The sequence below is a fragment of the Bufo gargarizans genome, chromosome 3, assembly GCF_014858855.1.
Source record: "Bufo gargarizans isolate SCDJY-AF-19 chromosome 3, ASM1485885v1, whole genome shotgun sequence".
NCBI lineage: Eukaryota > Metazoa > Chordata > Amphibia > Anura > Bufonidae > Bufo > Bufo gargarizans.
Genome location: NC_058082.1, coordinates 161,691,508 through 161,704,731, shown reverse-complemented (window position 1 = coordinate 161,704,731; position 13,224 = coordinate 161,691,508). Strand labels below are relative to the sequence as shown.

General features: G+C 50.9%; 1 protein-coding gene across 1 annotated transcript in view; it reads right to left on the bottom strand.

Annotated features, from left to right (window-relative positions):
• The window catches only part of PRKAG1 (protein kinase AMP-activated non-catalytic subunit gamma 1), a 37,660-nt gene that overhangs the window by 23,424 nt on the left and 1,012 nt on the right, over positions 1–13,224 (bottom strand). The window lies entirely within an intron of this gene.

Below are 13,224 nucleotides of genomic sequence, written 5' to 3'. Positions count from 1 at the left end.
CAGAAGTCGCATTTAGTGTAGGTTTCTGTCCCAAAGAGACCGCCTTGTTGTTGGCGGACAGGCACAAATAATTTTTTACTAAATGTATTTGCCAAGAATCTCACATTTAGGTGACATTCACACGACCGTATGAATGAGTCCGCATCCGTTCCACAATTTTGCGGAACGGGTGCAGACCCATTAATTTCTACGGGTGCTGTCAGCATCCGTTGCTCCATGCCACGGCCCCGCAAAAAAATAGAACATGCTCTATTTTTGTCCGCAATTGCAGACAAGAATAGGCATTTTCTATGATAGCTGCGTTATGTGCGGTCTGCATATTGCGGAATGCACATGGGCCGGTATCCGTTGTGTTTTGCGGATCCGCAAAACACGTTCGTGTGAATGTAGCCTTATAACGTGGCATTAGAGCATTTTCTGTTGCGAGTATGGCACCATTGTACTTACTTTGTTATTGGTGTTTGCAGAGTGCTGTTACATTGTGTTTGTTTTTTGCTTTTGTGCTTTCAGCCATGGCAACATGCACCATTTTTTTTGCAATCAATGAACAGACCCTTGAAGAGCAGCTATCGGCAGGATCGACCCTAATAAATCATACATACTGCACGGTGGGGCTGATGCTTCTAATTCAAATGATACCTGTATTGTGAAAATCGGTTGCGATGTTCCTGAAGGAAAAAAAAAAAGACTTTTAAACTTTATGCAAATTAGGGTTTCAGGGAACCAAGGGGCAGGGCCTATCCATCCATGCACCTCAGCATTCTAGTGGATCCACCGAAGCCCTCACTTGCATAAAGAATAAGTTTTTTTTCTCAAAAACACAACAACCGATTTTCACAAGATGGCTATCCTTTGAATCAGAAGGTTCAACCCTACATGTTCTATTTTGTTAGGTGCTAAGGCACGGATTGAAATGCCATGGAAGCGCTTTATAGTGCTCCCATGGCCTTCTTCTGCTCTGTATCTTCTGGAATGTGGACCCATTGAAGTCAATGAGTTTGCATCCGTGATATGGTGCGCACGCGGACGATGCCTGTATACTGCAGACACCCTGTTTACGGGGCGCAATATGAGCGCAGCTAGCACATGCTCGAGTGCATGGGCCCTTAGGCCCCTTTCACACAGGGTGCAATGAGTGAGGTGAACACATTGCACCCGCACTGAATCCGGACCCATTCACTTCAATGGGGCTGTTCAGATGAGCGTTGATTTTCACACATCACTTGTGCATTGTGTGAAAATCGTAGCATGCTCTATATTCAGCGTTTTTCATGCAACACAGGCCCCATAGAAATAAATGGGTCTGCGTGAAAATCGCAAGCAAGTGCGGATGCAGTGTGATTTTCACGCACAGTTGCTAGGGGACGATCGGGGTGGGGACCTGATCTTTATTATTTTCCCTTATAACACGGTTATAAGGGAAAATAATACAATCTACACAACCTTGAACCCAAACCTGAACTTCTGTGAAGTTCGGGTCTGGGTACCACATTCAGTTTTTTATCGCGCGCGTGCAAAACGCATTGCATCCGCGCGATAAAAACCTGAACAACGGAACCCAATCGCAGTCAAAACTGACTGCAATTGCGTACCTACTCGCGCGGGTTTGCTGCAATGCACCGGGACGCATCCGGACACGCTCGTGTGAAAGAGGCCTAAGTATGAATGCACCATACAGCTTTCATAATGAGACCAGACACACAAGTTGGTTACATGAAAGCATCTTCTCATCCCCCTGAGCAAAATAAATGTATTAAAAGACACATTAACTTAAAGGGGTTCTGCAGTTTGTTTAAACTGATGATCTATTCTCTGGATACATCATCAGCATCTGACCAGCGGGGGTCCGACACCCAGGACCCCCACTGATCAGCTGTTTGAGAAGGCAGCAGCGCACCAGGAGCGCCGCGGCCTTCTCACCGTTTACCGCTGGCCAGTGACGACACGACTAGTATCAACTGGCCTGGGTGCGGCTAAACTCTGAGAAGCGGGGCTAAACAGTGAGAAGGCAGCGGCGCTTCTGGAGTGCCGCTGCCTTCTCAAACAGCTGATCGGCGGGGGTCCTGGGTGTCGGACACCCGCCGGTCAGATGCTGATGATCTATCCAGAGTATAGATCATCAGTTTAAACAAACTGCAGAACCCCTTTAAATACCAGACATGACATCACAAAAGGAGTGTTCCTTAATAGAAAACTATTGGCTCTTTTGACAAAATGGGAGTAGTTTGCCAATTTTATCCCTGAGTTTCATTGGCATATTCAAAAATGGCAACCTAACTCCCCCTCCCTCGGTGACCTTAAGACAAAGGCTCACACATCTGGTTTGCAAAAATGTGTACTACAGAATGTTCACATTATACAGGTCCTTCTAAAAAAATTAGCATATTGTGATAAAGTTCATTATTTTCTGTAATGTACTGATAAACATTAGACTTTCATATATTTTAGATTCATTACACACCAACTGAAGTAGTTCAAGCCTTTTATTGTTTTAATATTGATGATTTTGGCATACAGCTCATGAAAACCCAAAATTCCTATCTAAAAAAATTAGCATATCATGAAAAGGTTCCCTAAACGAGCTATTAACCTAATCATCTGAATCAACTAATTAACTCTAAACACCTGCAAAAGATTCCTGAGGCTTTTAAAAACTCCCAGCCTGGTTCATTACTCAAAACCGCAATCATGGGTCAGACTGCCGACCTGACTGCTGTCCAGAAGGCCATCATTGACACCCTCAAGCAAGAGGGTAAGACACAGAAAGAAATGTCTGAAGGAATAGGCTGTTCCCAGAGTGCTGTATCAAGGCACCTCAGTGGGAAGTCTGTGGGAAGGAAAAAGTGTGGCAGAAAACGCTGCACAACGAGAAGAGGTGACCGGACCCTGAGGAAGATTGTGGAGAAGGACCGATTCCAGACCTTGGGGGACCTGCGGAAGCAGTGGACCGAGTCTGGAATAGAAACATCCAGAGCCACCGTGTACAGGCGTGTGCAGGAAATGGGCTACAGGTGCCGCATTCCCCAGGTCAAGCCACTTTTGAACCAGAAACAGCGGCAGAAGTGCCTGACTTGGGCTACAGAGAAGCAGCACTGGACTGTTGCTCAGTGGTCCAAAGTACTTTTTTCGGATGAAAGCAAATTTTGCATGTCATTCGGAAATCAAGGTGCCAGAGTCTGGAGGAAGACTGGGGAGAGGGAAATGCCAAAATGCCTGAAGTCCAGTGTCAAGTACCCACAGTCAGTGATGGTCTGGGGTGCCATGTCAGCTGCTGGTGTTGGTCCACTGTGTTTTATCAAGAGCAGGGTCAATGCAGCTAGCTATCAGGAGATTTTGGAGCACTTCATGCTTCCATCTGCTGAAAAGCTTTATGGAGATGAAGATGTCATTTTTCAGCACGACCTGGCACCTGCTCACAGTGCCAAAACCACTGGTAAATGGTTTACTGACCATGGTATTACTGGGCTCAATTGGCCTGACCTGAACCCCATAGAGAATCTGTGGGATATTGGGAAGAGAAAGTTGAGAGACGCAAGACCCAACACTCTGGATGAGCTTAAAGGGAGTCTTTCACCTAATCTGAGGGTTTTAGACCGCTCAGATCAGGTTATAGACTCTTTAACCCTCATTACGATCATACCTTTCTCTTATGTGTCCTTTCTCTTATGTGTCCCTCGCCAACTAAAGACAGCCGGCCGGCGCATGCGCAATATGAAAGGATGTTCCTCTGCCCATAATGGGCAGAGCAGTGCGCAGGTGCGGGCCAGTTCCCAGCCCGCCGTCCTCTGGTGCCGCTCGTGACGTCCGCCGGCTGGAGGTGTGTTTTTCTGGGCACATCGCCCAGTAACGCCGCCCCTGGGCACCTTCAGAAGGTAATTTGCATAAGTTTAAAAAGTGTTATTTTCATTATCTGGGCGAGGGACACATAAGAGAAAGGTATGATCGTAATGAGGGTTAAAGAGTCTATAACCTGATCTGAGCGGTCTAAAACGCTCAGATTAGGTGAAAGACTCCCTTTAAGGCCGCTATCGAAGCATCCTGGGCCTCCATAACACCTCAGCAGTGCCACAGGCTGATTGCCTCCATGCCACGCCGCAGTGAAGCATCCTGGGCCTCCATAACACCTCAGCAGTGCCACAGGCTGATTGCCTCCATGCCACGCCGCATTGAAGCAGTCATTTCTGCAAAAGGATTCCCGACCAAGTATTGAGTGCATAACTGAACATAATTATTTGAAGGTTGACTTTTTTAGTATTAAAAACACTTTTCTTTTATTGGTCGGATGAAATATGCTAATTTTTGGAGATAGGAAATTTGGGTTTTCATGTGTTGTATGCCAAAATCATCAATATTAAAACAATAAAAGGCTTGAACTACTTCAGTTGGTGTGTAATGAATCTAAAATATATGAAAGTCTAATGTTTATCAGTACATTACAGAAAATAATCGACTTTATCACAATATGCTAATTTTTTGAGAAGGACCTGTATATGGAGAGATAAAACCTCTCTCTCACAGTGTGGATAAGATCTGTTAAATATCATCCATTTTACTACTACTAGGAGAACCTTTACTCACAAAACCAAGCAAACAAAAATCTCAGACATGCCCCTGTGTGGTCTAAAATTAAAAAAACGAGATTTTTGTATTACTTACCAGTAAAATCTCTTTCTCGCTCTTTCCTTGGGGGACACAGAAGACCTTGGGTATAGCTCATCTCCCTAGGAGGCGTGACACTAAGAAAAAACTGTTAAGCCCCTCCTCCACAGCTATACCCTCAGCCTGGAGAGAGAGGCTACCAGTTGCGTGTCCAAGTAGTGAAAAAAGGCAAAGTCCAAAAGTGGAACCAACAAGCCAACTACCCAACGGGTAAAACAACTCGGAAACCGTGCAGAGAAAACCAAAGAATGGGTGGGTGCTGTGTCCCCCAAGGAAAGAGCGAGAAAGAGATTTTACTGGTAAGTAATACAAAAATCTCGTTTTCTCGCCCAGTTTCCTTGGGGGACACAGAAGACCTTGGGACGTTCAAAAGCAGTCCAAGAGGGGAGGGACCACAGCACCAAGGCGAAGCACCCGAAGGCAGCAAGGAAATGCCGCCTGCAAAAACCAGGCGGCCCAAGGCAGCAGCCGCCGCCGAAGCCAGAGTACGCACTCAGGAGAACCTGGTAAAGAGTGCAAGGAAGACCGTGGCCACCCTGCACAATGACATGGCTGAAGCCCAAGGCCTCCGGCCCCGGAGGCACCAACCGCTCTGGTGAAATGAACGGTGACACCAAAAAAACAGAACCCTGCCCTTGAGCAGTAACCACAGCAATAGCCATTTGGTTAAAGCGGAGGAAAGCACCCAGGAGCCGTTAACCTTGGCGCGGACCTCCTGGAAACAAGAGACGAGCGTCGACAAGAGTCGGAGACGTCCAAACAAAAAACCGCAGACACTTCAAGTAACAGAGTCCCAGTCGCAGGTCCAGGCCAGACTGGAGAAGACCGAATCATGGGAAGAGAAAGGCAGAATTGGGTGAATGACCAGCTTCCTAAAGAACCCCAGGGAAGACCCTAAGTCAGACAACAGAACCTGGACGAAGCACGGCCGGGAGCTAACACTAGTGTGCTCGCTGGACTCGTCTGGGCAGACGGGAGGAAACCCAATGCGAGTAAGCGCAAATCAGTGACACGGGCAAAAAGGTCGGGAAAACTGGTCCCGTCGGTCCCCGAGCAACGCCGTCCCGAATCCACGCGGAGTGGGGGAGCAGATGGACAAACGGAAGGAACCGAAAGGGACCCGGCCAGTATCCAACAGACTCCAGGACAAGTCAGGCTAAAGTCCTTGTCGTTGTAGCCACCACAAGAAGGTGGTGTTCTACAGTCCCGGCGTGGGGGCCTGAAGGGTAATCTTGACAGAAGAAAGTAGGCCCGCCAGGTTACCGAGAAGGTAAAGTCCAAGTAGGACCATCGCCCAGAAAGGTAAAAGTAATCTGCACCCAGCGGGAGGACAGAATGCGGCAAACCCGGTAATAGGCACACAGCTAGTACAGCCAGTGTGAACCATGGAGACAGTACGAGGTCATAAGGAACACCGGGACCATCCATATGAACAACCATGGTCTCCCCAGGGGGGAGGGCAGTGAAGGAACAGCCCCTGAAGCCTGGCCGGGGCAGAAGCCACATCGGAGTAAAACTGACCCCGGAGAAGCCAAAACAGAGCCGTCGAGAGAAAAATAGCCGAGAAGACGGATGACAGCCTCCAACCGCAAGGAGGAGCGGGCAACAGGGAAGCCACAGGACCGCTCAAAAGCAGAACTCCGCTACTCCGAGATGTCCGGCTCACCAATTCGCAGAAGGCGAATACCCTAACGAATCGAAAGTGGAGGTCCCTGAGACCTGGGTAATCGAGCAACCAAGAGAAGTTGGGCGACCTGCTCGAAAAGAGCGGCTAGAACCTGGTAGCAAAACAAACTGAAGCACGGAGGGTGCCAACAGGAAGGACTCAAACCAAAACGCATCCAAGAGGAGGAAAGGCAACAGGCGAGGGAACCGTAATCCCGCCAGAGCCAACGTAGACTGCGAGGGACGCTGGAGACAGCACTCTCGACCATGTGACCGCTTGCGCTGGGAAGCAATGCCACAGGTTAACTAATGGGTACACATCTAGGAACCACAAACACTCCCCAGGCGGAAGGGCCAACGAATATGGTGGATACCGTCACAACGGAAACACCAAATATACCCTCTGAACAGAGAATGGATACCACCCAGCTCGCTGCAGTAGAGAGCAATAGAGCCCGTCCAGGCCAGGTGAACAGAAAGATCTCTTCAGAGAAGAATGCCAGGCCGGCGGCAATCACCGTATCCCAAGAGAAAAACGTCAAGTCGCAGGAAGAATGGAGGCATACGTACAAGCAGCCCCATAAGCAGTGAGAAAGCCAACCCACCTACGGAAGGAGAAGGCATACACGGCCCAACAACGCACAGAGTGCCCAAGAGCGTCCGCCCACTGCGAAATAGTCAAACAGCAAGGAGGGCCAGCCACAGAGTCCACGGAAGTGCAAAGTGCAACCGGAAGGGGGGACTACACAAAGGACTAGTATGGCATGCGACGGAACGCAAGCAGTCCGCCCAGAAGAGAGGGCAATGTACTTGGCAAACATTGCGGGCAGCAAGCGTGCAAAGCCCGCCCCACAAGGGGGTGATGCCCAAGACCAGCACCTACTTCAGAGAAGTAAGACATACCATATTCCGCCCAGAAGAGGGCCATGCACATGGCCACACCGCATCCAGCAGGACGTCCACCTAGTGAAAAGTGGACATGCACAGGGTAATCCTAGCATTAAGTGAGTGTGCAATAGTCCACCAAACACCGAATTTTGTGAGAGTACAACTACTCCGCCAATGAATGGGGACAAGTACAAGTCCAGCACAGCATATACAAGGACAGTTGTGAGTCCTGTGAGCGCACAAAAAGTCCACCCATGGAATGAGGGGTGGTCACGCACAAGGCCAGCACCGTATCCAATGGGAGTGCAAGCATTCCACCCATCTTAGAGGCCAGCAACGTATCTGGTGAGAGTGCAGTATGCTGCCCAGAAGGGGGAGCCATGCCCATGGCCAGTATTGCAACCAGGGAGAATGCGAGCACCCCGCCATGGATGGGGGTCAGGCACCTGGCCAGCAGCACACTGGCGAGAGAACAAATACAGTCAGTGAGAGTGTGTGTATGTTGCCTGAGGAAAGGAGACATGCCCATGGCCGGCAGCGAATCCAGTAAGAGTGCCGTACACCGCCCACGGAAGGGGGAACATGTATATGGCCGGCAGTGGATTTAGTGAGTTGCAAGCATCCCACCATGGAAGGGGGTCATGCACGCGGCCAGCAACTTACCAGCGAGAGAACGACCCCAGTCAGTGAGGGCGTATGCATGGCGCTTGAGGGACGAAGGCATGCCCAAGGCCGGCAGCGAATCCAATGAGAATGCAGCATACCGCCTATGGAAGGGGGTTATGCACATGGCCGGCTGCCCAGCACCATAACCAATGAAGTGCAGTATTCCGCCTAAGGAAGGGGGTCATGCACAAGACCGGCAGCAAATCCAGTGAGTGCAGCATTCCCCCCCTGGAAGGGGGTCATGCACAAGACCGGCAGCAATCCAGTGAGTGCAGCATTCCGCCTATGGAAGGGGGTCATGCACAAGACCGGCAGCGAATCCAGTGAGTGCAGCATTCCGCCTATGGAAGGGGGTCATGCACAAGACCGGCAGCGAATCCAGTGAGTGCAGCATTCCGCCTATGGAAGGGGGTCATGCACAAGACCGTCAGCGAATCCAGTGAGTGCAGCATTCCGCCTACGGAAGGGGGTCATGCACATGGCCGGTATCAAATCCAGTGAGTGCAGCGTTTCGCCTATGGAAAGGAAACACGCACATGGCCGGCAGTGAATCCAGTGAAAGTGCAGCGTTCCCCTATGGAAGGGGGTCGTGCACCAGACTAACACCGTATCTGGTGAGAGTGCAGATTCCACCTATGGAAGGAGGACATGCACAAGACCGGCAACGAATCCAATGAGTGCAGCATTCCGCCTATGGAAGGGGGTTGTGCACATGGCCTGCAGCGAATCCAATGAGTGCAGAGTTCTCGTGCACATGGCCAACACCGTATTCGGTGAGAGTGCAGTATTCCACCTAAGCGGGGGGTCATGCACCAGGCAAGCCTGCAACCCGAGAGAGTGCAGTATCCCGCCTAGGAAGGGGTTGTCTGCACATGGCAGGCACCATAGCTGGAGGGTGACGAACTCTGCCTACAGAAAAAAAAGAGAGCGCATGCACTTGGCCAGCGCTGTATCCCGGAGAGGGCAAGAACCACTTAGAAGGGAAACATGCACCAGCCGGGGAGTGCGACACAATGCCGCTCATGGAAGGAGCACGCATACAGGCGGCGCTACCGAGATAAGGCTGCAGCGTCCTGCGCAGCGCACAAGATATCCATTAGTTAACCATTTTATGCATTTCTAAATAAAAAATAGCCTCACTGAGGCAGAAAGAAGTGCCACCATACAGGTGCCCAGCATAGAAGTAGAGGGGGGAGGGGCGCCAGCCATATAGGCCCATCGGGAGCCGCCGGTACCCGAAGGGTTAACAGCCAACCAACCTGGAAGGGAGGAGGAGGCGGCGCCGTGATCCCCTGGGGGCGGGGAACCTCCAGGCGGGAAGGATTCGCGCCGGGAGAAGTTCCCGCCCCCTGGGGGCCGGAAGATTGCGGCCTAGCAGGCCGTGAAGCCGGGGCCTAAATTTTCTGCGGCACCCGGCTGACCGGGGCCGCACAGGAAACCGGAGCGGACTGCCCGGACAAACCGGCCGCGGAAGCCCACCCCGCGGACCGGAAGTCAGGGGCCCGGGTGGAGCGCCGGAATGCGGCCCAGTAGGCCTGAAGCCTGGGCCAAAATTTGCGGCGCCCGGCCGACCGGAATCGTTGGAGCATCGTGCTCAGCCAGATGCCGGCCGCGGGAGTCTACCCCGCAGGCCAGAACAGTCGGGGGCCGGGAAGGAGTGCCGGAGTGCGGCCCAGCTCGGAGGTGCGGCCCAGCAGGCCGGGAAGAAGCGCCGGAGGTGCGGCCGAGCAGGCCGGGAAGTAAAAAACCCAAGCAGCACTGCCGTCAGGAAAAAGCCCCCGGTCCAGAGCAGCGCATCGGTGAGGGGATGGGGGGACCCTGAGACTGGGTGCCCGTGAGGATGCGAGCACAGCGTTCCCAGGAGGGACGCTGATAAGTGAATGCCTATTCTCAGCATTCTGCTGCTAAAACGTCCCATGAGGGCCAGAAGGGAGGAGAGGGAGCAGGAGTAGAATGTCGCCCCGCAGCACCCCAGGAGCCAGCCTAGGTCCAGCAGTGACCGAAGGGTCCAGAGGCCCAGTATGGGGGGTCAGGCACGCAGGAGACCAGGGTGGGGGGTGGGGGACGTAGGGCTGGAGAAGCCACTCTCTCACCATAGTCGTCTTCACCCTCGGTCCATTCCAGCAGGGTCGCCCTTTCAGCTACTGGCACCGTAGTGGCAGGACGCTGGAAGAGGGACTTGGAGTGCGGGCGACCCTTGCGCTGGCGGGATGTAGGGGAGCTGGGCTGCCCTGATCCACCTTGTCTTCTGTGGGGGAGGCAGCAGTGCGGATGACCGGCACTGGCGCAGCTCAACCCCGGGAGAAACAGAGAGGTCTAGTGCGTCTCTGTTGTCCCTGATGATCTGAACAAAAAGAAAAGAAAAAAGTAAAAATCAAAATTTAAACAAGGAGAAAACAGCCCTGCAGAGCAGGGAGTGTCTTGCCTCCTTGGACACTAAGCTAAAACTGGCAGCCTCTCTCTCCAGGCTGAGGGTATAGCTGTGGAGGAGGGGCTTAACAGTTTTTTCTTAGTGTCACGCCTCCTAGGGAGATGAGCTATACCCAAGGTCTTCTGTGTCCCCCAAGGAAACTGGGCGAGAAATGAAGGTATGCTTACCACTTTCTCCAGCCCCATTTTCAGCACTGCTGGTCCGGTCCTCCCGTGGCAGCTTGTATACAGACTGCAGCTGTCACATGTCGTATGCGTGCAACCGCGGGAGAACCAGAGAACGGCGATTGAGAAAGAGGTACGAACAGCACCATTTTTATATATCAGACCATTCAGGGGCATGTCCGAGATTATTAATGACCTCAGACAACCCTTTTAACATTCAACTATGCCAAACGGAACGGTGGTACGTTTTTCTGCCCGTCACAGGCTACACGTATCCATTCCCACAATGTGTACCGCCAGCTAAAAATGAAAACACAACTGTGTTCTAGATGTTCTCACACCCCTCCCTATACCTTACAAGGGTATGATCACGTGCGGAAGATTTGCTGCAGAAGACTCTGCAACCGTCCCATTCATCAGAGCGGAGCTTGCAGGAGTCAGAAGTATGGGCTGGATTTTCCAGTTGCAGAAACTTTTGCAATTAACGTGCAGTATTAAGATCAGGGCTGTGGAAACATAGAAGACTTTTCTGTTTGGCTTCACTGCCCCAGGACTATACCTGGAATATGGAAGGAGGTTTTCCTGGCTGTACGTCCCATCAGTTGTGTTCAAGTTAGGGCTCATGCACACAGTAGTGTGCCGGCCGGCCCGGCCATATGCACACTGCATCACGGATGCGGACCCATTCACTTGAATGGGTCTGCAATCCGGAAGGTCCGATGTTGAATGGAGGGGTTTCTCTCAGTGCCTCCGCACCGCTGAATCATTGACCCATTCAAGTTAATTGGGTCTGCATCCATTTGCAGAATCCGCAGATGTTGACTGCATCTGCATGAGCCCTTAGCGCTGTGATGGCTAACCTCTGGCATCCCAGCTGTGCTAAAACTACGACCCTCAAGATGTACACTTGCCTGGCTGTTCTCAGAACGCCATAGAAATGAGTGGAGCATGCTGGGTGCCAGAGCTTGGCCACCACTGCCTTAGGGTCTTTCTCACTGTGCCTTGATCCTCTATTTACCAAGTACCCTGGGAAGCTCCTCGTGCACCCTTCAAAGATTCCATAAAACGGTGGCTCAAGGTGAATTTTTTTTTTTTTTAACTAGACACCTCTGCCTGGAAGGTCACAGTCTGCTGCTCTATTCCATGCTGCTAAAAACCAGAAACCCTGCCAGATGCCAAAAAGAGGTCTCTATGGGTCTGTTCAGAAGATGCACAGAAGCTTTCCTGGTGCATATGGTGAGCACACAAGATGCAGTATGAAGTGCTCATTTAGGGTACAGTCACACAAACGTATGCGTTTTGTGGTCCACAAATTGCAGATCCGCAAAACATGGATACTGGACATGTGCGCTCTGCATTTTGCGGAACACACGGCCAGCCCTTTGATGGAAATGCCTGTTCTTGCCTGCCATTGTGGACAAGAATAGGACATGCTCTCTCTTTTCTGCAAGGCTGTGGAACGGACATACGGATGCGGACTGCGTCCTTTAGGGTGGGTTCGCACACAGGTTTTTGCTGACACTTTTGCATTTGTTACAGTAAAAACACCAGCCGTTAGCTAAAGGTATGGGAAACGTGAGATGCAGGACACCGGAGCGTTTTTGTTAAATGGGTGGCTTATATTTTTTTTGTCTTTCTGGCTTCGGCTACTTTCACACTCGCGTTTGGTGTGGATCCGTCATGGATCTGCGCAGACAGACCCGTTCAGATAATATAACTGCCTGCATCCGTTCGTATTATCTTTAACATAGCCAAGACGGATCCGTCTTTAACACTATTGGAAGTCAATGGAGAACAGATCAGTTTTCTATTGTGCCAGTGAAAACGGATCCGTCCCCATTGACTTACATTGTGTGCCAGGACGGATCCGTTTGGCTCAGTTTCGTCAGACGGACATCAAAACGCTGCAAGCAGTGTTTGGTGTCGGCCACCAGAGCGGAATGGAGACTGATCGGAGGCAAACTGATGCATTCTGAGAGGATCCTTTTCCATTCAGAATGCAGTAGGGAAAAGCTGATCCGTTTTGGACCGCTTGTGAGAGCCCTGAACTAGATCTCGCAAACGGAAAGCCAAAACGCCAGTGTGAAAGTAGCCTTCTTTTAAAAAACACAGCATGTTTGTTTTGTTTTTTACAGCAAGTGTGTGTGGGAATCCTAAGGCCACTCGCACACATTGCAGAATACGAGCATTTTTTTTCAGCGTGGAATCCCATGTGGAAAAACCGCAGTGCAGCACAAGCAAAGTGTATGAGATTACACAAATTTCATGTACACTTCGCAGATTGTTTCCGCACGGAAACTGACTCGTTTTGCGGATTTCCAAACCTGCAGCATGTCAGTTATGTCTGCGGTTTCCACCTTTTTCATTAGGACGGGTGAAAACCAGATCTAATCCGCAATTTCTGCGTATATGCTGCAGAAACCCACACAAATCTGCATGCAAATGCGGATCTTATGTGTGACCACCTGCGTGAAGGTGGTCTAAAGGGGTCTTCCCATCATTCCCATCCCTTGTCTGACAGCCAGGACTGGTACTTCAGTTCATTTCACATTTTCTCCCAGCAGTGCAAGGAGCCCCAGTACAGTCTCATTCACTTGAATGACGCCGTCTTGCAGTTCCTTGCATTGTGTGTATGTGTACCCCCAACCATTTTATTATGGGATAACATTACATAAATTGGAATTGCCCTTTTAGAAGGGTTGGATGCCAGATGGTGGCGGTGTATCATTAGAATACGTCACCATCTCTGGA